Raw genomic sequence first — 22,760 nt, 5'->3', positions numbered from 1 at the left:
GGAGGGCAGGGCGGACCGTGCTAGGCACCGCCGCGCGTTTGACTTTTGCCACCAAATTTTCGTTGACCTGGAATTTCACGATCAATTAGCAGGGGTCAGCGCTCACCTAACAAGCGCTACTTAGTGTAAGGGGTGACCCCAGGAATCCATCCATTCAAAGGGCTCGGATTTTTTTAAATCATCCTCTGGTACATGTTATATCAACTGTGCATGTGGCATATCGTATCAGTGATGCCAATGCACCGACATTGATGTCATGGACTGATCTACTGTCAGCGATTAACTGACATGATCGCTGAACACAAATTTAAATTTACAGCATCTATATGGATTTAAATCCATACCTGAGCTATCAAAACCGAAATAGCAGTAAATGTAGAACGGACGCTGGCTGGTTGAAAAGGGCAGAGGTTTGTGATGTCGCGATAACGAAGGATTACAGAATAGCAGAGACGAACGATTTTTGTTTCCATGTCGTAACGGGTTCAACTTCATTGCGATAAAACCTGCTAAAACAAACAACATGAAGGCAGCTTCCCCGTCATGTGATACAATATATCCCATGGTGGGGCAGGCTACTTTACTTTCAAAGAGCTAATTAAGAAGTCAGTTATAACCAAACGGAGGCGTGCTCTCCAGACTTTACCACTACGGATGTACTATAAGCTTATATAAAGGTTGTCAGCAAGTATAACATCATAGTCTTTTCTTCAGTGATTTTGATATAAGGGAGCTCGTAATTCGAACTGATGCAGCCCTCCCTTCTCTCCCCTTAGACGTTCCACATTTTCCTCGGATCATTCTTAAAGAAACAATATTCAACCTAATTCCACACGATCGGCTCATGAACTTTCGGCAAGAATGGCTTAGTTAATTCCTACACATGGCGCATTTAGGCTACCCATTTCCGTCTTTGAAACTTGGAATGCAGATATTGTTCCGTCACTTGCTTGCTGGACTTGGTTCTCCTTTGCTTGCTGCCGACTCATGCCGATTCAATGTCCCATGTGATAGAAGGCTAGAACGCGGCGCAGAATTTGCCTCTTTCAGATTTGTCTATATCATAATTTTAATACGCTTCTATTAACATCATTTGCTGTCAATACATCTTAATGGAGAAGCTAGTCGCGGATGCGGCATGCAGATATTTACGCCTCATGTAACATATTTCGGTAATTAACTGTGCAATTTGGCACAGCATTTGTAATACAAATTGTGACGCATTCGTTTTGTTAGCCGATGTCACGTTAATAGCCGGATGCGATTTGATGTAGCCTTGCTCCCGAACGACCTGTGCAAATGTCAGTGGAATTGACGTCGTTCATGCTGTCCCCAGTTCAAACCTTCAGAATTAATAGACATGCTGACACGAGCGCACAATGTTAAGAGTGCGCACACTGTTGAGAATGAATCGGTGCATGCACTGTGAAGAAGAAATCGGTGGCGAATCCGTGTGCGTGCTTTTACGAATGAGTCGATGCACACACGGTTAAGAATGAATCGGTGCACACGCTGTATAGATTGATGCCCACACTAGCATATATTGATGACTACACTATTAACACGTGCCCGTGTTGTCGGTTGGATACCCTTCGCTTGGTGGTCAATTAAACCCCCCGGAGGTCTCAGCAACTGAGAGTCCTAGAAACACCAAATTTACAGGGTGTATTGGCCTGTATGATAACTCACTGGTGTCAGATTTTGGGTTCGTAGATCATGATCTTCGGGTCAAATGAGGTCAAACAAGGTTGAACTCAAGATTGATGTCAAAAGTGCCCACAGAACCCGGATACCTGATATGAACAAAAACTAACTGCTGCTCATTAAAGATTAGTGACCTTGTTTGACTTTCCGCAGGGCATGGGGGCCAAACTCATACAATACTGATTTGAGTCTTATATTTGAACAAGCGTCAAAGATTATGCTAGGCAGTATGCCCTAACAACAAAATGTTCACCTGGGTCATTTTAGGTCAGCGGCCTGTCCAAATGCTTAGGAAGTCCATCGACGATATAAAATGCGGTTCCTGTTATCAATAAATTCAAAATGAGCACCAGAGACTAACCCATGCAGCAAGCTCTAGAGTATTACAATAGATTGGTTTTGAACTTGGTCTTACTTTTATATCTGAACCTTGGTCAATGGAATTTAATCATTCAATTGTTGTGTTGTGCCGCGCTGTTCGGAAACCATTCCGGAAAACCCTGCGGGGGGGGGGCAATTGACCCCCACCCGAGCGCGTGTTAAACTGGAACAAATCGGGCCGTGCAAACTATGTAGGCGTGCCGCATAATTGGCTGAGACGTATTACCACCTAAATATTGGCGTGTTTTAATAGTTCGGAATAGACACCAAAAAATACGTTTTTCACTATAATCCACGTCGCCGATGACACCATTTGAGGCTCGGTTTGGGGCTCGTGAGATAGCCTTGGGCTTGGTGAACTCATGACAGCATATATTTCAGCAATTCTCGTGAACTTTAACGTCAATTCACCCATCGTTTAGCTACTAGTGAAAGTGGATGTTCCTGAACACGCTATATAAAGTTTGCAATATCCAGCTTTTTTAGTGCGGCATTCCAAAAAGATGGCAGACTCATTCGTTTAGGCCTTGGTCTTGCCTTGGTCTAACCTTTATATCTGACCCTAGATCAATGGAATTAGTTCATTTAACTGTTTGTGTTTCCCAACAAGCTATCTTATGGGTGTATAGCTTGGTCTAACACTCGGGTGTATCAGATTGAACGATTCCTTGGGAATTGTCTTTACTTAATCCATGGACGGACTGACCTGCCGTAGTTCAGCAACCTTAAGCGGTACATCTAAATTTTCAAAACCGCGTGATCCGCTATTCAATTGTCCACAGCTTTGCAAAATCCAGCGCGTCTACCCCGCGATGTTCGGGTACCATTCTGGAAAACCTTCAGGCGGGGGTCAAATTAACCTGCCAATCGAGCGAGGGTTTTTATGCATTGGTGTGCGCACTGTTCAGAACAAATCGGTGCAAACACTGTTACGAATGAACGGGTTCACACACTGTTAATAATGAACCAGCGCACAAGCCATTAAGAATGCCATCGCAGACCGCCAATGACAACATTTCTACCTCGCACACTAGCACGGCCAATATGTATTTCCAGTTTACTCACTTGGAACGAAATGCAGCTTGCCGGTCATGTGAAAAGGATTGTGAACTTCGCTGTCAAAACTGCATCGTGATTCGCATCACAATTCGTGGGATGGCCTCCTAAAGACAATTGGAGAGATTGCACCAACCCTATCGCTCTGCGTTCCTTGTCTCCCCTCCCCCAACACAAGCAGCACCGGTCAGGGTCAATGCCTTGACCAGACTGGTTGGTAGACACAGTGCTGATAGCTGATAAATAATGGGCTATGCAAGTCACAAGGGAAGCGTATGGTCATTTACATAGACCACGCCACTACGTTTGAAATGGTGCATTCTCTTAGACAAATGATTCCTGATATAGAGATATTAACCTGATACCCAATAACTTATTGCCTGGTAATTGATCGGGAGACACTATTATTCGCATACAATTAACACGCTAACGACAATCATAACTACATCAGACATCCTGGTTCCAGACAAAAGTGATCAGGGGGAGGGGGAGCGAGCAGTAGCAGCGGCGAAACAACTGGTGGCAGCACGAGCGCTGAAGTTCTCATGTCAGAAGTTGTATCACATAGAACTACTGTCGCGTGGAAGTTTGGGTGATGAAAGTTCTGACACGATTCAATATGGTGCATAATACAACTAAGATAGGTTCTTTGACCGAGCACGATGTCGCGGAGCCAGCTGACAGTACTGCCACAGCTTCCAATCACACAAAGTCTCATACTCTATGCACGACTTTAAGTAGTTTTAACCCTTTGTATCTACCATCGCAGAGGTGTAGTGATTGCTCGGCGCACAGCTCTTGCTTCGGGCCCTTATCCAGGTGACACCAAATGGCCTTTATCGTGCAGTAGGTCTCTACGACGCGGCCAGGTTGTAACCAGTCTGACAATTATGAAGCGAATAGGCGAATGGTTCTCACTGACGAGTCGTCCACGAGCTGGGTCACCACGAGAGTCGTACTGGGACGTGAGCCTGCCCCCATGCCAGCGCCGCACGTTGCGCCGACCGAAGCTGAATTCGAGAACGATCACGAAGATGTTTGCACTGCAATGTATTTGCTTTTTGCGAGCATTTCGTGCCTTGCTTTCAATAGGCCCATACAACGTCAATGTCTGGAACGGCCACTTCGAATATATGGCTTGGAGCCTGCAAGTAGCCATTACTGCAATACTAGTAACTGGGACGGTTTGCATTGCCTTTGCATGACTCCTTTACGTTAGGTGGACAGCATTACGGGCAAAGTATGAGCTTCATATGAAATTTTGGCGGCCGATGGTTATATATATTATATATAATATATATATATATATATATATATATATATATATATATATATATATATATGTCAAAAATAGGTCAGGTCCATATGTCAAAGTTATGTTTTGGGGTATTTTTATAGCGTTGTTTTGCTAGTAAAGAACAAGCCCGGATGAAGTTAAAAAGAATTACAACATGTGAAAATACATCACTACGCCGCAATTATGCGCCTCGCGCAATGGCGTACAACACCAACGAATTAGGATGGCGTAATAGCGCAATTTATGGTCTTATTGCAAGTAACGTACATGTTCAAAAACACACAGTTTTTAACAGGCCTCATCCTCAATCCTCAACCATTGTTTCATTATTGCTCGAAATATTCCTTTGTATGTTAATTTGTTCATGCGGAAAGCCCATATTTCTGTGTGCAGCCCTAGAAGAAGAAGCGTGCCACATATGCCACGCATGGAGCATGTTCATTTTCCCGAATCACAGTGGATACTGTCATTTTGAGTTCATTATTTCGGAGAACATATGAGACAACATTAACTGAAGTTAGCTGCTTAATGCCATTCAATCCATTTCATTTTAAGCGCAACACTTAATTCCAAAGTTATTTACGGCTAGCCGGGTGGTAGATGGGATCAGCTGATGGCTGATGACGCCTAGTTTTAGTAACGCCTAGTTTTTGCTATGATGGTGTACAAAATATCCTAACATTCCAAATGCGTTCAGAACGTGATGCGCGAGTATAACAAGTGTCACAAATTCAATAAACAACGGAAATGACATACGACGTCAGGGGCGCGTAAAATTATATTCGGTAACAGCGCGTATGATTCATAACGCGTATTTAACTGCTGCTCTAAGGCTGAGGCGCCAAGAGAAATCGGCATCGTGTGGATCTCGGACTTGTGTTCATGAAATATTCTGGCCAGGCCCTTACACACGAGGAGGCGACATGTCCTGGAGCTCGCAAGCACATATGGGACTTCAAGCAACAGAGTGAGATCCGAGGGTGCCTAGAGCAGACGAGGAAAACCCAAAACCAATGTGGTGGGCCCCTGAACGATCGGGAGTGCCCCGGCAGTTAACAAATAGGGCCTCGGTCAGAGCGCAGGACCCTCTGAGCAAACAGAAATAACCAATACCAGGCCACATGAAATTAATGTCCTTGAGCGATCAAGAGTGTCTTGGCGGATGAACGTATAGCGCTCCGGACAACAGCGTGGGGTCCTGCGAGCAATATACAGAGCCTGTGACCATTGTAGCGGGCCTCTGTACGATCAAGAGTGCCCGGGCAGGCGAAAGGGAGTGTTTTCACATTTGTATGGGGTTTTGGAGTGATTGTAAGCATCTTGAAGACCACTCCGCACTGTTCGCAGCTCTGTCCTTCTCAAGCCTGAATCCGCTAATTTCTTGAGCTACAAACCGCCCGCGAAGATGCACAAACTTTTCCTGCAGACTGCTTTCAAGGGCATTCAGGCAGGCACAACGCCATAGCAACGCCATCCAGATCCTGCCACGCCACTGGCCACGCGGCGTTGGAAGCCAGGAGGAATATTGTCGTCGCGCCTTTCAGATCTGGCGTCCGTGGAACACGATTTCCGAGTACAGCGGGAGTCAATGGCTCTGCCATGCTGAGGCGGGCTGTGGCAAGCTTCAATCACACATATAAGGTTTTTGTGCTTGACCTACAAAAATAAGCTGCACGAATTCTAACTATTACGGAAATAGGATTTCTTATCGAATAATTTACGAAAGCGCCATAACCAAACATGTGAACGCAAGTCGACTGCTTAAAATGACGGACAAATAGACAAGAACACCACGACAAAGGGCCAAAAACACAAGCAAATAACGATATTTGGCTGGGAGAAACTATTGAGGAAGGCTCCTAAGTGAGGCAGTGGAACACAGTGGACGGCTCCTTAGCACTCGGGTTGATTCGACAAGTGGACATTTATGCTCCAGGCAACAGCGTAGGACCTCTGGACAGCGTAATGAGCCTTAAACCATCTCAGTTATTACCCTTTCAATCAACTTTTTGTCTGCTCGTGGGATGTCACTTTCTCTTGCGACTGTTGGCAAACTGAAGGCCAAAAGACACTCAGTTTGGATAAGTTTTGTGTCGAACATACTGCACCTGTGCGGCCGGCTATGAGCCCCTTCAGGGCCCAAGGGGCTAAGGCCCTGTGACTTCCCTCTGCATCCACCACTGGTTGGTGACACCATGCATACTTCATTGCGCCTGTGGTCTACAGCAACCGTGTCGTAACCTCGTATTTCCCACGTGAATTACCTGCTTCAGCTGGCTGTCATTGTTACTTCTGCCAGCTGGTTGGTCACGTGACATTAAAGGTCCGGTGCACATCAACCAATAACGACCACGCTCTTCGGATAAGGCACTGGTGTCTGAATACATTAAGCACTTCTAATGCAAAAACGAGAAGAAGTAAGTACAAAACATAATTAAGTAAGATGAATATTCTAACGATATTCAAGAAAAAAACAAGACCGTAATATGGTCTTGTATCTTGCTGACTTCGTGATTGAGGCAGGTAGCCTTCATTGCCCTTCAGTACGCATCGCACCCTGGAATCGTCTCTCCATTGTGTTTGGGACTTTCCGTTGGGTGCTGCTAGTGTCGCGCTGCCTAAAATGAAACCCCAGAAAAGAGTGGTTGGCGTTTGAACCGCTGGAGGGACTCTGTCAAGATGTCTTCTCCCAGCGCAGGAAAAAAAGCGAATGGACACGGACGTCATCAAACTGTATCCTCTGAAGCAATCATAACATGCGACCATCAAAAAACAATTAGCTGGTGTGTGGCCTATGTAGGAGAGCTTTAGGCCGAGTATGCATGTTATAACGAAGTTTCAGTTTGTCTTATTTACTTCACTCTGTTGCAGTATCAGCGGATGGGGTAGGCAGAAATGTGGTTGAACTGTGCAGTGCGCAAGGTTTAAAAGCATTAACTGAAAATGTCGTGATGTTTTGGCTGCAAGAGATTTCAGTCTGTGGGAACTGAAGTATGCGGCAACAGGAACTTAAGTAACATTTCATGTCTATATCTATCGAAGGTTTTAAACACTGCTTTGGTAGTTAAATTACATGGATTTAAGGACAATGCTTTGGAATGTACATTGCTCTCTTGCATGATGCTATAGCTGCATTATTTTTGTGCTGGTAAACATACATGCTTTGTTAGTAAGTTTGTCCCAAAGTTGCAGGTTGGTAATCATGTGGTATGATTATTTTTATTTGGCATTATGTGTGATATGAATGGTGCTAGGTAGTTTGACAATGACAAGCCAGCATGAGAAGTCCTTCCTTGACTTCTAGCTCAGGATTGAGAGCAAGCATGAAGTGACAATAATGGGAGGTCTCAATGAGTTTTCAGTCAAGTTTTATGGACCAAAAGGCAGTAAGTGGACTGACTTATCTATGTTTGTTCTTATTCTGTCAGCTCATGAACATTTGAAGGTTTTGGTTGCCATCTTTTAAGCAGAGCATGACTGATGATGAACCCCACGTTAGTACAAGTATAGTAGAAGGGTGTTGTGGATCTTCGTGAACTTGTTCCTTTTTGGTAAAATATGTTCTTCAGGAGTGGCCCAACATATTTAGCTTTTGATACAACCCCACATGTGAATGTACTTTATCTCATATGCAGCATGAGTTAAGCCTCCCACTAGCCTGCTGCTGGAGTTGATCCTGCTCAGCCTTTGGCTGTCCAAGTTGTGCCAGTCTGACAAGTTCGTATGTCCTGCAGTGGTGCAGTCTGATCACCTGTGCATGTGCCATACCCCACTGGCGCAGATGGACCAACTGGTGTCTCTCTTCCACAGCACCATATGAGGGTGGGGTGTGGAAGGTGCGAGTGCACCTGCCCGAGCACTACCCGTTCAGATCCCCCAGCATTGGCTTTATGAACAAGGTGTACCACCCAAACATCGACGAGGTGTCTGGCACTGTTTGCCTGGATGTCATCAACCAGGCCTGGACAGCCCTGTATGGTATGTCAGTTGGACTAGTTCTGATTTTGAGGTTATTTGTGATGCTATGTTCTGTAGTATCAGTGCCTTATTGTACAGTACTTTGTCTTTTTTCTATTTTCTTAGTATCTGCAGTGTTGGTGAAGCCTTCTTATTTACAGTTATCTGCCACATCTCTGAAATGCATGTGAACAACTTTTCACATGTAATATTGGAAATAAGCATGCATCCTTTGATGCTAGTGCATTCTCAACCGTCATGTTCATCTAGCGTGTCAACATTACTGAGCTCTTCATTACCAGCGCCTGCTCTCAATCACGAGGACACCATTCCTGATGCTCCTGTGATGACCAAAGATCATCATTCGCCACAGCAACCCTGCAGCACCTTCACTCACAACCATACCTGATCCCTTCAGAAATGGAGCCACGTCTCAATTATTCCATCTCGTTGTCAATCATAGCTGGGTCGCCCTACCACAGAATTGCTACTTCTCACACAGCCCGGCATGACAACCGGATGGACCGAATGCCCATCCTGGCAACCTGATGGCGCCGCCCCTGGGTTAAAGGCGTCGATGGACTTTCGGACAGCCGGTCGCATCAAGTCCGGGCCTGGTGATTGTGACGCTGGCGTTCAGTGCCTTTGATACAGCCACTTAAAGCGATTAGTTATTTGCAGCAAGCATGTCTGCGACTGGCTGCCAAAAAATGCGGAGTACGGCATGTATTGTTTTCCGTTCCAGATCTCTCGAACATCTTCGAATCATTTCTGCCTCAGCTGCTTACCTACCCAAACCCGATAGATCCGTTAAACGGGGACGCGGCAGCGTTGTACATGCACAAGCCTGAAGAGTACAAGAAAAAGGTCATCGGTGAGTATATGCGTTGTCAATGTGGCCAGCATTAAAGAGAATAGAAGAAATGGATTCATGTAATATGGTGCAGCCTGTTAAACCCGTTCAGACTCTTTAAACGTGCTAACTCTTTTCCCATCGTGACAGAAATGCTAAGCATCAGTGCCTTTGAGCCGAATCCGAATCACAACATGTTGTCGATAGTTATCTCGGCTGGCTTGGTGCACCGCCTCTCCAGTGCCGCAACTCGGCAGCGGATCTCCCGCCGACCGTGCGCGGCCGAGCCGCCGACCCATCAGCACCACCCTGCTGGCAGAGTACGTGCGTCGCTACGCCACGGAGGAGGCGCTGGCGCCGGCCGAGCCCGCCGACGCCGACGCGTCCTCGGTCAGCGGCAGCGAGTCGTCCCATGTCCGACTTCTCGAAGGACGAGGCGCGCGACATGGAGCTATAACGGGCGGCTCCGGGCGGGCCGCGCAGCTGGGACGGCAGGCGTGCTATGTGGCGTTCCGCCGCCGGCTGGGCCCCGACCACGCAGCCCACCTACACTGCAGGAACCGGCGAGGCGTCGGCGGTCGGACAACCAGCGCACGGCGCGGCGCGCTTCTTCACGGCACCGACTCCGTGCCACACGAGAGCGGCTGAGAACACTGCTCCTCCGTAGCGCGGAGCAACCGCCCTGGACGAAGTCCTCTGAGGAGGGCTGGGGTCAGGTCAGCCGCCCGGTCCCAGTGCGCCGGGTGTGCCGCCCGCGGCTGCGTCTTAAGCGCTGGACCTCCGCCGGGCCGGGCGCGGCAGAGGGCCGTCGGTCGGTAGATAAGCTTGTTGGGGGTTTGGCGCGGGTATACGGCCGTACCGCGCCAGGTGTCCTGTCTCGGTCAGCGGCGTGACCGAGGGTCACCGGCCCCGAGTGTGCTCCGCTCACCCCCGTGTTACGCTTCACCGTCCCACCGCGACTTGGGAGAGCAGCAGGACGCGCTGCTCTCTGGACGGCCTTTCCTTAGTCGCTGATCTCGTATCCCGATCCTGCGGGCCTTGTCCTGGTAAGACGTTTTACCTTGTTTTACAGCCTGGCAGCGTGCGACGGCGTGTGGCGCGAAAAAAATTGGTTCGTTTCGACCAAGCCTTTGTTGCCGATTGGTAGTTCGCTGCCATTCGATTAAAATTAAGCAGTGGACATCTCGGATGGATAAAGTTATCAAACTTATTGATAATCATTCAGTACATGCACAATGGCTCAGCATGACATGTGCTGCCCCAAATGTCAGTCTGGTCTTCCGTCAACCGTCAAACGTTCAAGTGCCGTCAAGCTTTAATATCAATGAAGCCACACCAGGGGCGCAGGCAAGGAGGAGGCAGGACCCCGGCGCCCTCAGGCTTGCTTTTTTGACCATAGATGGTTTCCGAAAGGAAAAAATAGCGTGGTGCGCACTAACTCAGCTCCCTTTTCATCCCCACCCCCCCAAGGAAATCATGGCTGCACTCCTGAACCGCATCCTTTCCTTTTCGGTCGTGCTTGGGCTGCAATAATGCCATGTTTACCAATAAAACAGTGTGATAACACATCACTTACATGAGAGAAAGTATTGCATAAACCGCAAGGAAATGTCCATGTAATTGTGATCATTGCATTTTCCTGCTTAGAGCGATTGTTTGGCGAAATTGTAGTACTATTTTTGCCACCAGATGGTGGAAATATTTCAGCGAAATCGGCAAGTAGCGTGTCTTATAATCATCAGCGTACGTGTTCTCACTTTTCATCGTAGGCTAAGTGATGTATGCCTATGCGGCAGTTTTCGAACTCTGTGTGTCGCTTTCGCGTCGTGATTGCAAGAAGGTGTAGAAGCACCCGGGCAATCGCACGAGACCGCGCCGGTGTCCCAGACACTCCTTCCGGACGCGGCAGCCCGCAGGCATGCTGCGGCTGCCGTGACCTGGTGAAGGTGTCTCCCGCCGAGGCGAAATGACATTGGTGGCATAACCGGAGTCGGTGGGATGTGCTGCCGACCCAGGTCAGCCGTCGCAGCGCCGCCGCTTGTTTCGACTCACCCTGGACAGTTGCTGTTTGACATCGGACGGCGTCTGGGTGTTAACAATAAACCATTGTCAACCAATTTGTGTGGCCTCCTACGAGTACTGCTTGAGAGGATGGATCATATTGATTCTGCATCAAGCGTAGATCTTACCTCTGAAAGTCTTCGTCAATGAAATGGTGACTGCATGGCCCTGTAGGCAGTGGTCAAACATTGGCATGACCAGTGGACGACGAAATCCCACATGCGCTGGCGAGTGATATGATTCTTTGTTGCGCGATGTACGATTCGGCATTTAACAAATTGGATGAGCCGCGCTGGTGGGAAAATAAGAAAAGGCGGATTTTTAGCCCAGGCTAAAGCAAACTGGTCAGAAATAACGTACGATGGGCCTTTGGTCACCTGGTATCTCCTGTGTGGCATCAAATAGCTATTTTCTAACGTTCTGAACTAAGATGATCTGAAGCAGCCACAGCATCATCAGTCGGCCACGTTCAAGCCACGGGCGTCTAGAAGGGAATCATCCACGTTTCCGCTCGGATCGAGGATCGAAGAGTTGCTCCTACAAGTGGACGGTCTCGGCGCGAAATATCGCTTTATGACGCAGGGCGGCTGTGAATCATATATGCGGTATCCACGATACACAGGTGCAGACGTTGGTTGGTCCCATATAAGGTAAATATCCGGATTTACGAATACCCTGTGTCTATGAGGAGCTGGAAGCGTTAACAAGTGAAGAATTTGTGTCGAGGGACCCGGGTCTGCCATTGGTAAGATTTCAGTTGTTCGCCGTAAGGGCGACGGTGGCGGTAGCAGTAAGTAGCAGCAGAGACATGTAGGAGGCACCAGGCGGTGCAGCCACGAGTCAGTGAGTTCAGTGGTACATGACCTACGTGGTGTTTTCCTGCCATTGAATACCTACCAGGTAGGCAGGCAGATACATGCCCATCATGATTTCTACTTTAGGGCATATGCATCAGATGAGAAGCTATCTGTCACATCAGAACTGTCCAGAGTAACAGCAACATTCCTGCAATAGTTTCAGCATATGCACACTGTAAGTCTGGGAGTCCATAGTTTAGTGTGCATTCACCACCAATATCAGCATATGCAAGCTCATGTTTGAGGAATTGGGTATAGTGTTTCTAAGGGTGTCAAAGGAAAAATACTCAAAAGACATGTTTCCAGGTAAACAAAATTTGAAAATTCAGGGCTATTTGACCAGGCCTGAGACTGATGCTTGCATGCTACAGGCATAGAGCACTGACATATAAGCACCCTGTAATCAATTATTTTTTTGCAGGCTGGCCCTGGTGCATGACCAGATGGTCTGGATGATCAGCATGCATGAACACACACCATGGGTGCATGATGTATAAATTGTGGTCAGCATACTTGATGCATGAATTGGCCTGAGAAAAATAAAATAATAATCAGATAAAAAGATGTGAACCCTTAGTGTGAGGCCACTTTTCACTACCATTGCATGGTGTTACCCATATTTGCTCTATACTTGATTGCTGCATGATTTTTTGTTGGTGTTAATTGATTATTTAGGTCTGAGGCATTTTTCTTCTCATAAATCCTTATAATCAGGGATCTAATTTTTATGCCAGGATGTACTAGCACGACCATGCACATTCTGTAATGTTTTCTCAGTGGGAGAGGAAGCAGGGGATGCAAAATATAGATGTTTGGGGGTGGTATACATAAGTAATGTGCTTCTTTTATGTTGTTCCTACACTCATTAGACTCATGGCTGGATCAAGAACCTCACAAAATAGCTCAAATTATGAGTTTTTGACCATATTCAAAGCACACCTAAGCCCAGCCAAATTACAGAACAAATCTTCCAAAATGTTTGTTGATTTGTTTTGTGAGCCAGCTGTGATCACTAAAAAATAGATAACTATAATCAAAGTTGTTTTCAAGATCTTTATCATGCTTGTTTAAAATATTTGAAGTCCCTGATTTGCAATATTAAATTGTATGAGCACGTATGATCAGGTCAGCAATCAGCAACTTTTATTGTGATTGGAAGGTCATAAGATGTACTCTGCATGATTGGTTATGTCTCACAGATTCCAGAGAGTGGCTGTGCTGTCCAACATTTTCTGTGTTCTTTGGGCTGTTCACCGCCAATGGTATGCTACTAGTTATTAAAGTAGGTATTATGTTTGGTCCTTTGTCCATAGATTTGTTTGCCCGGCTTTGGCTAACTGGCCACATATTATAGGAAAGTGGTGTGTGTTAATGCCAGAAGAAATTTTGCAAATATTGTTGTCATTGTCATTCTCAAACTGTATGTGCTGTGTGGAACTCCATCAGACTGTCTTGCTTTTTTTGCATATTTATAGCACACATGAATTCTGATAGTGATGAGATGTAGCGAATCTCATGTTACTGCTGCAGAACACCAGCAAGTAATGTTTTATATGCTGAAATTCACCACTTGCATCATGCAGGTCCAGCCCATCTGTATCACCAGACAGCCTGCTTGTTGGCATCAGCACCTAGGCCTGCGCTGCAGGCGGCTGAACATCAGCCACCATGGAGATGCTCAACAAGCTGAGGTCGACCGTGTCGCAGGCAGTGTCGCAGGTGTCGGGCGTGCTGCCTGGCAACCCGGTCACCCGCGAGTACGAGGTCTCGCAGCACATCGCCAGTGCCGGCCCTGGTCAGTGCTGCCCCTCCTCCACTGCTCTGACGTCCTGGCCTGATGGGCGGATGGCAGCGGCGGTGATAGGGTGCGGCCGGTGTGGGCGTGCAGCCTTCCACCAGTCATAATGTCCTGGACGGCCCGCATCGCTGCTGACTCATTTCTCGTCGAAACTTTTCGTCTTCCGTACCAAATGCATGCTGTTGTAAATATAATCCAAAGGATGGTGTCAATGTCGTTTTGTTAGTACCCATTAGGTACGTGTTGCTGGGTTCTAGCGAGGAGGCGTTGTCTTTGTGATTCTGTGTTGGTACTGCAACATGCTTTTATGTAGATGTTTTACATGCTGATTGATGGGGCGCTGGGGTGCTGGTACTGGTGATTGAGCTGTGCTCTGGGAAACCAGGGGTACAGGGCTTGGCTTTCTGCGGTGCCCGCCCCTCCTGCCTGGGTGCCTGGCGTCCGCCTGGGTGAAAAGCGGGCGACGGTACACGGCCTCAGGAGCTGAGAGCGTCGTAAGGTTCCAGTGACGACAACAGCGTGCATTTGGCTTATGACCACCGCCGGTTTGGCGTGGTGCAAGTGGTCGCTGTGGGCGAGCTGACGCTCCAGTGATGAGTATCGCGGTCTCGTCCGACGCTGTGCTCGGCGCTGTCGACAGGTCTCATGTGGAAGGTGTACTCGGGCCGTCAAGAAGTCGACGCGCGAGGAGGCGTCCGTGTTCGTGCTGGAGAAGCGTCTGATGGACCAGTGGGCGCGCCGCGACCGTGACCTGATGCTGGAGACGCTGAGCAGGGTGTCAGTCAGCTGACGCGGCTGCGGCACCCGCGCGTGCTCACCGTCCAGCACGCCATGGAAGAGTCCAGGTCAGCCGGATGGCCGCGCCGAAGTGTGATAACGCACTTTGTTGTAACACACTATAGCTCTGAACAGGTGGGGAGGGGGGGGGGGGGAGGTGGAGTTCGAGCATCAATGCTGACTGACATGACATCATGCTCTCTCTGGCCGCATATGTCCGCAGTTTCTTCTTCGTCGATAGTCTGTATGATAGTCTGCAGTCCAGCAATTAACCAGTGTAACTCCTTCGCATCTCCTCCTGGGTCAATGAATGTGATTCGGACAAGTTCGCTATGAAATCGTTTAAACGGGTACATCTCTGTGTTGGACTGTACAATAGAACTGGCAGCGGTTCAGTCTGTATAATGGTCATGTTGTCCACATGTGTTTATCCGTAGGTTTGATAGTTAATGTTTAAATGTTTGCCATTGCCGTGGTAGGCTTCTAGAGACCCCATTCCCCCATGTCGGGTGAACGCCGACAGCGCCGTGTGGTGTCACCTAAGGCCGGACTAACGCGTTCCGATGGTCCTCAGGGAGAGTCTGGCCTTCGCCACGGAGCCCGTGTTCGCCAGTCTGGCCAACGTTCTCGGCCAGACGGAGAACACGCCGACGCCGACGCCGGCGGCGCTGCGCGACCACAAGCTGCACCAGGTGGAGGTCAAGTACGGCCTGCTGCAGGTCAGTGGCGCCGCGGGGCCGGCCGGCGCGGACGGAGCCGAGCGACGCGCTCGGTGGACGCAGAGAGGGGTCTCGAGTGGCGGCGGGGCTTGGGGTGTGGCATGAGGTTGATGTCAGCCGTCGTGCCTCGTTATCTGTTTGGCCGTGATTGAGTGGTCGGGGCCCGCGGAGATTGAGTGGCATGCGTAGAGTGGTGTGCCATTTCCGTCTGGTTTTATGTTTCCTTTCTTTTTTCAAGCTTTCGATACCAACATTGCAGTATGCAGCTCGTTCTTCGGCATGGCCCCTGGACGAACACGTTCGCCACTTGCAGTTATTTTTCACGTTCATTTAGAACTTGAACCACTCCAAATGTCATCGATTCCGTGAGCTGCAATGGTCAGACCCCGGGAGGGCCCCAGCATGATCATTTTTCAGGCGTTCTCGGGTCGTGCATGTGCTCCGGTACGCCTATGTGTCGTGTAGGCCATCGATGGGTAGTGGGTGTAGTTGCGCGTCTGAGAAAACGGGTACGGGGTTCGATTCCCCATGGTGCCCACCCTTCACGCCTGGATGATGTCGGATGTCGGATGTCGGCCCGCCAAGCTCATGAAATACGGATATTCCACTGCATTGACCGGACACATTTGTGCGGGCTTCGGAACCGACTAGCTTCGATGGCATATGCATTAGCGTCATCGACATAACCATGGCACTCCCTTCTGTCTTCCCTTCGTTGCCATCATGGAGCAAAAGAGGCTGTACTACTGTCATAATGATACAATGCTCTGAACCGTGATCTTGAGTGATAGAATGGCGGTTTCCGCTTTCCTCTGTACCGGTTAGGTTTGAAAGATTTGTTTAGAAGCTATTTTTTCTTGTTACCGCACCTAAAGCTCCAATTATGACTACCACAGAAATTCTTGACATGGAACACGTCTTCGGTAAACAGTAACTACCACCCCCCGAAATGAAACGCTTTGATGAAGTGGTAAAAGAGCGGCAGCAAAAGCGAACTAAAGAGCGGTGACGCCAAAATGTATAGTAGTTTGGATTGTTCGGTTTGGCCTTTCCTCAGAATGGTGAGCTTACGCTGTCACATAATTGATAACTTCTGGCTTAAATTTACTGTGCGAATTCTGGCAAACGATTCATATGAAACTGGGTAATAACCTGGACGGATCCGCGGGAGCGTCCACTGCACCTGCTGCCGCCGGCCGCGTGCCGGCCGGGGACATCTGCGGCTGACGGGTGTCGCTGGGGTCGGCAGCTCGGCCAGGGCCTGGCCTTCCTGCACGGCGACGTCAAGATGCTGCAACCGCAACCTGTGCCCCGAATCGGTGGTCATCAACCGGGCCGGCGCCTGGAAGGTGGCCGGCTTGGAGTTCTGCGTGGCCAACCGGGCGCCGGCCGACCAGCCGGTGAGCACTCTGACGTGTCGTCTGCCGTCCGGGTACCCGGTCTCCGGCGCAGGTGGTCACCCTGCGGTGACAAACCCTGACGTGTCGTCTGCCGTCCGGGTACCCGGTCTCCGGCGCAGGGGTCACCCTGCGGTGACGAACCCTGACGTGTCGTCCTGCCGTCCGGGTACCCGGCGCAGGGGTCACCGTGTGGCGACAAACCCTGACGTGTCGTCTGCCGTCCGGGTACCCGGTCCCCGGCGCAGGGGTCACCGTGCGGTGACAAACCCTGACGTGTCGTCTGCCGTCCGGGTGCCCGGTCCCCGGCGCAGGGGTCACCGTGCGGTGACAAACCCTGACGTGTCGCCTGCCGTCCGGGGTACCCGGTCCCCGGCGCAGGGGTCACCGCGCGGTGACAAACCCTGACGTGTCGTCTGCCGTCCGGGTACCCGGTCCCCGGCGCAGGGGTCACCGTGCGGTGACAAACCCTGACGTGTCGTCTGCCGTCCGGGTACCCGGTCCCCGGCGCAGGGGTCACCGTGCGGTGACAAACCCTGACGTGTCGTCTGCCGTCCGGGTACCCGGCGCAGGGGTCAATGTGCGTGACCAACCCTGAGATGGTCGTCTGCCATCCGGGTACCTGGCGCAAGTGTCACTGTGCGGTGACAACCCTGACGTGGTCGCCTGCCGTCCGGGGGTACCTGGTCTCCGGCGCAGGGGTCAACCGTGCGGTGACAAACCCTGACGTGTCGCCTGCCGTCCGGGTACCCGGCCCCCGGCGCAGGGGGTCACCGTGCGGTGACAAACCCTGACGTGTCGTCTGCCGTCCGGGTGCCCGTTCCCCGGCGCAGGGGTCAACCGTGCGGTGACAAACCCTGACGTGTCGCCTGCCGTCCGGGTACCCGGTCCCCGGCGCAGGGGTCACCGTGCGGTGACAAACCCTGACGTGTCGTCTGCCGTCCGGGTACCTGGTCTCCGGCGCAGGGGTCACCGTGCGGTGACAAACCCTGACGTGTCGTCTGCCGTCCGGGTACCTGGTCTCCGGCGCAGGGGTCACTGTGCGGTGACGAGCCGCCGACCTCGCGTGTGATGTGTGTTGGCTGACGTTTGATCGCTCCGCAGCAGCCAATGCGGCTTGTAACCGACGGCCTCCCCACTCCAGCTGCTGTCGTGGTCTGGCTGCCGACCCACGCGTGCTGCTCCGACCCATGCTCCCCTGGCTCCCGTTCGGATGTTACCTGAGGACTGTTCGCCGCGGGGCTGTGGTCGAGGCCGCCATCTGTTTGTCGGAGGTGACCTGACCGCTGACCTGCTGACCTGTGACGGGCAGCCGTCGTGGCCCGTGCCGGAGTACGACCCCGACGTGCACCCGCTGGCGCAGCCGTCACTCGACTACACGTGCCCGGAGGCGGCGCTCTGCCTCGCCTTCACGCCTTACTCGGACATGTACGCGCTGGCCTGCCTAGCGTACGGCCGTCTTCAACCCACGGAGGCACCGTCTTCAACTGCGGCCGCCGACTGGTACGCCTACAAGAAGGCCATGAACGAGGTGAGGCGTAGGACGCTCGCTGCACACCTCTGCAGCGGTGGGCTTGTCTGATCTGGGCGTACATTCCTGTCGTACTGGCAGCGTTCAGGTTAGGGAACTGGACCAGGTACATTTTCAGGGTTTCCACAGCGGACGAGGGTATGCCAGGCCTTAGAAACTAATGAAGCCGTATACTTTGCCGAGCTAGTACTTTGGTCGCGGGTGCATAAGGCCAAAAGAAATGCTGTTTGGGAGCTTTTTAAGTGGTTGCGCAGAGCCTCCTTTTAAACGAACGCCGCGATAACGGGCATGTCACTAGGGGAAGCTTAGCTTTGAGAAAGAACTTGAAAAAATGTATTCGCATGCCAACACAGCTAGACTTCGTCCACAAAGAAAGCCCTCTGTGGAAATCGTAGGAGCTACAGTTACAGAGATTATCAGAGATTCACTGGCTGAGTATTCACCACCATCCTGTGGTTCCGGGTCGTTCCGTGCAGCTGAAAGCGCATGCCGCCCAGCCGGCTGGAGGCTGTGCCGTCCGAGCTGCGGGAGACCGTCAAGATGATGCTGAACGTGGCGCCCGATCTGCGGGCCAGATGCGCATCAGTTCACCAAGGTAATGCTGACCAGCTCACTGAGGTCATGCTCACTAGTCCACCAAGGGTAATGCTCACCAGTTCAAGGGTAATACTACCCAGTTCATTGAGGTAATACCCACCAGTTCACTGACGTAATTGCCCACCAGTTTATCGAGGCAATGCCCATTGCTCCACCGAGAAAGTGGCCTCTAGTTTACCAAAGAAGTACCCATCATTTCTGTAGAGCAATACCTACCAATGTTATGGGAGAGGGTGGGGGGTGGGGGGGGGGGGGGGAGAAGGGGGCATCAATTTGCAGTTCGCCTAGGCCATGCCCACTGCTGGCCAACGGTGCTGAGATGTACACTGCTTGACGAATCGAGGCTGTGTGCATTTTAAGTTACCCAATGCAGACTGCTGTACCAAGTGGTTTACCAGGACATTGCATTGTGGGGGTCCATTGTGACACCAGATGTATTGCGTGGATTCGTCGATTCTCAGCGACGTTCAAGGCTCTGTCCGCCTCCACGTCTCGCGTGTAATGATACATCATGCCCGTACTGTTACAGATCGCCTACTTCGAACGATGTTGGCGTGAAGACACTGAATTACTTGGATTCGCTATTTCAATGGGACAACCTGCAGAAGTCCCAGCTTGACAAGGCTTGCCTCAAGATCATTCCCAAGCTGCCACACAGGGTGTGTCTCAATCGGTGAGTGTAGCGTCCAGAAACCCAGTTTATGTTTAATGACACGCTAACATTGGTGCAGCGTCGAACTGTCTAAATAATTTCCCTCGCCGTTTTATCTCTTTTCTTCTGTTGGAGTTTGATGAAAAGTGAAGAGATGATTCACATGTATTGTTCTGTCGGAAGTTTGATTAAGAGTGAAGTGTTGATTCACATGGGTGATTCACAATGGCTTTATGGCTGTAAAGCGTTGTTCAGGATGCTTAGCATTTGTGACATCTGGTCTGCTTTGATTGACGCCAACAACGCTACCTACCATATTTGGATACATAAACCAGCGTACGAGACGTTTGGTGTGGTAATCGATCCAAATGGTGGCCACCATTCTGAGAAATAGATGTTAAGTTTGTATCATACTATGGTGATGCTGGTATTTCATCAAGATTGTATAATCAATCAAGCTAGCTGAGCTGAACTTGACTGTGATACTGATGGTCCGCTTGCAGATCCTGCCATGCCTCTCGAAGGAGTTCGTGAATGCGGCCATGATCCCGTTCGTGTTGCCAAACACGATGCTGATAGCGGAGAACTCGAGCCGTGAGGAGTACGTGCAGCACATCCTGCCGCTGCTCGCGCCCGTCTGAAGATCCAGGAGCCGATCCAGGGTGCGTTGCTGCCGTGTGGGCCTGCCCTGGTCTGGAAACCTGTTCGCATTCAGTAATTATCATCCTGCATTGAAATTCGTTGATGTTACCATTCGTGGAGGACTTGCTCCTTCCTCCGGTGTTTAAGCATATGTTGACGAATTTTTCCCTTACCAAATATAAGCAACTGTTGTGATGTTTTCTTCATTTGATATTATTTGGTTGGTCGTGACTTCAAGCAAGGCAAACGCACGCAAGGTTGTCTGGGGAGAGCTTCGAGTTGTACTTATGATACCAGCTATGTAGTTTACCAGCTAAGGAGACGCAGGACGAGCTTCACGCTCTCCTGCGCCATCATCTGCTCGCTGGCATGACCTTGATGGAGCTCCACAACACCCTACGACGCATCATCTGAGCTCGTGACGTCAGAAAGCCAGACGGAAGCTGTGCGGGCCGTCCATGTCGCACTTCCGCCAGCGGCATTCTTGTGTGTGGGCAGATCCTGTTGATCTTCATGCAACGTCTGGAGCTGCTGCTGAGCAAGACGCCGCCGGAGGCGGTGCGCGCCGACGTGCTGCCGCTCATGTACCGGGCTCTCGAGTCCAACACGCAGCAGATCCAGGAACTGTGCCTCAGCGTCATCCCGAAGGTCGGCAGCCTGGTAGACTACCCGAGCATGAAGAACGCCCTGCTGCCGCGCATCAAGCAGCTCTGCCTCAGCACCGGCTATCTGTCGGTGAGTGCCGTCACCGAGTGTGGGGTGCCCGTCGTGAGAACGGAATCAAGGCATGGCCACTTGTCGGTGAGCGCTGTCACCGACTGTGGCGTGCATGTCATGAGAACCGAATCAAGGCACGGCTACCTGTCGGTGAGTGCCGTCGCCGAGGGTGGGGTGCCCGTCATGAGAACCGAATCAAGGCGCGGCTACTTGTTGGTGAGCGCCGTCACCGATTGTGGCGTGCATGTCATAAGGACCGAATCAAGGCACGGCTGCCTGTCGATGAGTGCCGTCGCCGAGGGTGGGGTGCCCGTCGCGAGAACCGAATCAAGGCACGGCTACCTATCGGTGAGAGTCGTGTCAGCAAGCAGCAGAGCTTGCTCGTGGTTGCATGCTGTTCGTGATCGTCCCTCTACCTCTACAGGGATATAACTGCCACAATTACGAGTGCGTAATGCTGCGGATCGTGGGCCATGTTCTCGAATCGCCTGAGATTACGGTGATGCGTTACACTCACGCAATTTGCGTTGTGTCAACATTGGACAGGTACGGGGTGTCCGTGTTGCTACCCCCTTGTCTCCGTCAGAGTTGTTTCGCCCCTCGTGTGACCTCATGGTCTCGACCCATACTGTGACCCCGCGTCCTCGACCCGTACTGTGACCCGTGTCCTCCCCAATGTTTTTGTGCTGTGGCCTTTGTGTCCCCGTCAGGGTGGTTAGTCCCCATCGTGACCTCGTGTGCAGCTTCTGAAGCCGTATTGTGACCGTTGTCCACGTCAGCCATTCTGACGCTCCCCTGAAGCCATGTGCCTCGACCTCAGACGCGCGTAAGCTGCCTGGTCTGCCTCGGGAAGCTGCTGCCGCACCTGGACCGCTGGCTGGTGCTGGACGAGGTGCTGCCGCTGCTGCCGCAGATCCCCAGCCGGGAGCCGGCGGTCGTCATGGCTATCGTCGGTGGGTGGCCGCCGACGGCTGACTGCGAGGGGGGAAGGGGGAACGCTCTCACTGCGCGACCCCGATGCCCGAGCGCTCGGCGCTCAGCGAGAGCTGCGGAACGACGGCACCCGGTTAAGGAGATCACTCGGCAGAGATCTCTTAGAATACTGTGAAAGCTGGCATTGTTGCATTGACCCGCTGGATGACCTGTGGTCGGAGCGAATGCCTGGCGTGTCTCGAGATCGCTGCCTGCGGTGTTGGCACGCATCCATTGGGATGACCTGGTACACAGGCAACCGTCACGCACGTGCCCATCTGGTACACTTGTAGCCATCACCTCCTTCGTCTGGCCCTTGTGTGAGGTCCCACTTGATATAATCGCGCGACTGCCGAAGCCTCCTTAACTGGCCCCGCTTACCGCCGTCGCCCGACCTCTCGTGTTCGCAGGCATCTACAAGGTGACCCTGAGCAGCGACAAGCTCGGCATGACGAAGGAGGTGATGGCCACCAAGGTGCTGCCGTTCCTGATGCCACTGGCCATTGAGAACGGGCTGGCCGTGTCTCAGTTTGACGCCGTGATGGTGCTGGTGCGGGACCTGTTGGAGCGCGTCGAGACAGAACACCGCGACAAGCTGACGCAGCTCAACGCCATGAAAGACGAGCAACAGTGAGTCAGCCAGCCGACACTGCCAGGGGGGGGGGGGGGGGGGGGGGGGGGGGGGGGGGGGGGGGGGGGTCGGGGGGGGGGGCGGGGGTGGGGGGGGATCCAGGAGTGTGTGGAACTACTGAGGGTTTGGTAAGCATATTGGCAGACAAGGCGGGGAATATA

General features: G+C 51.3%; 2 pseudogenes; both read left to right on the top strand.

Moving 5' to 3' along the window:
• Positions 1-7,094: 7,094 nt before the first annotated feature.
• LOC119092050 (ubiquitin-conjugating enzyme E2 H-like) lies at positions 7,095-9,705 on the top strand (annotated as a pseudogene).
• Positions 9,706-11,903: 2,198 nt separating this feature from the next.
• Positions 11,904-22,602, top strand: LOC119092301 (SCY1-like protein 2; annotated as a pseudogene).
• Positions 22,603-22,760: the final 158 nt, after the last annotated feature.

The sequence above is a fragment of the Pollicipes pollicipes genome, unplaced genomic scaffold (genome assembly GCF_011947565.3).
Source record: "Pollicipes pollicipes isolate AB1234 unplaced genomic scaffold, Ppol_2.1 Scaffold_3447;HRSCAF=4054_pilon_pilon_pilon, whole genome shotgun sequence".
NCBI lineage: Eukaryota > Metazoa > Arthropoda > Thecostraca > Pollicipedomorpha > Pollicipedidae > Pollicipes > Pollicipes pollicipes.
This window is presented reverse-complemented; position numbering and strand designations above follow the sequence as displayed.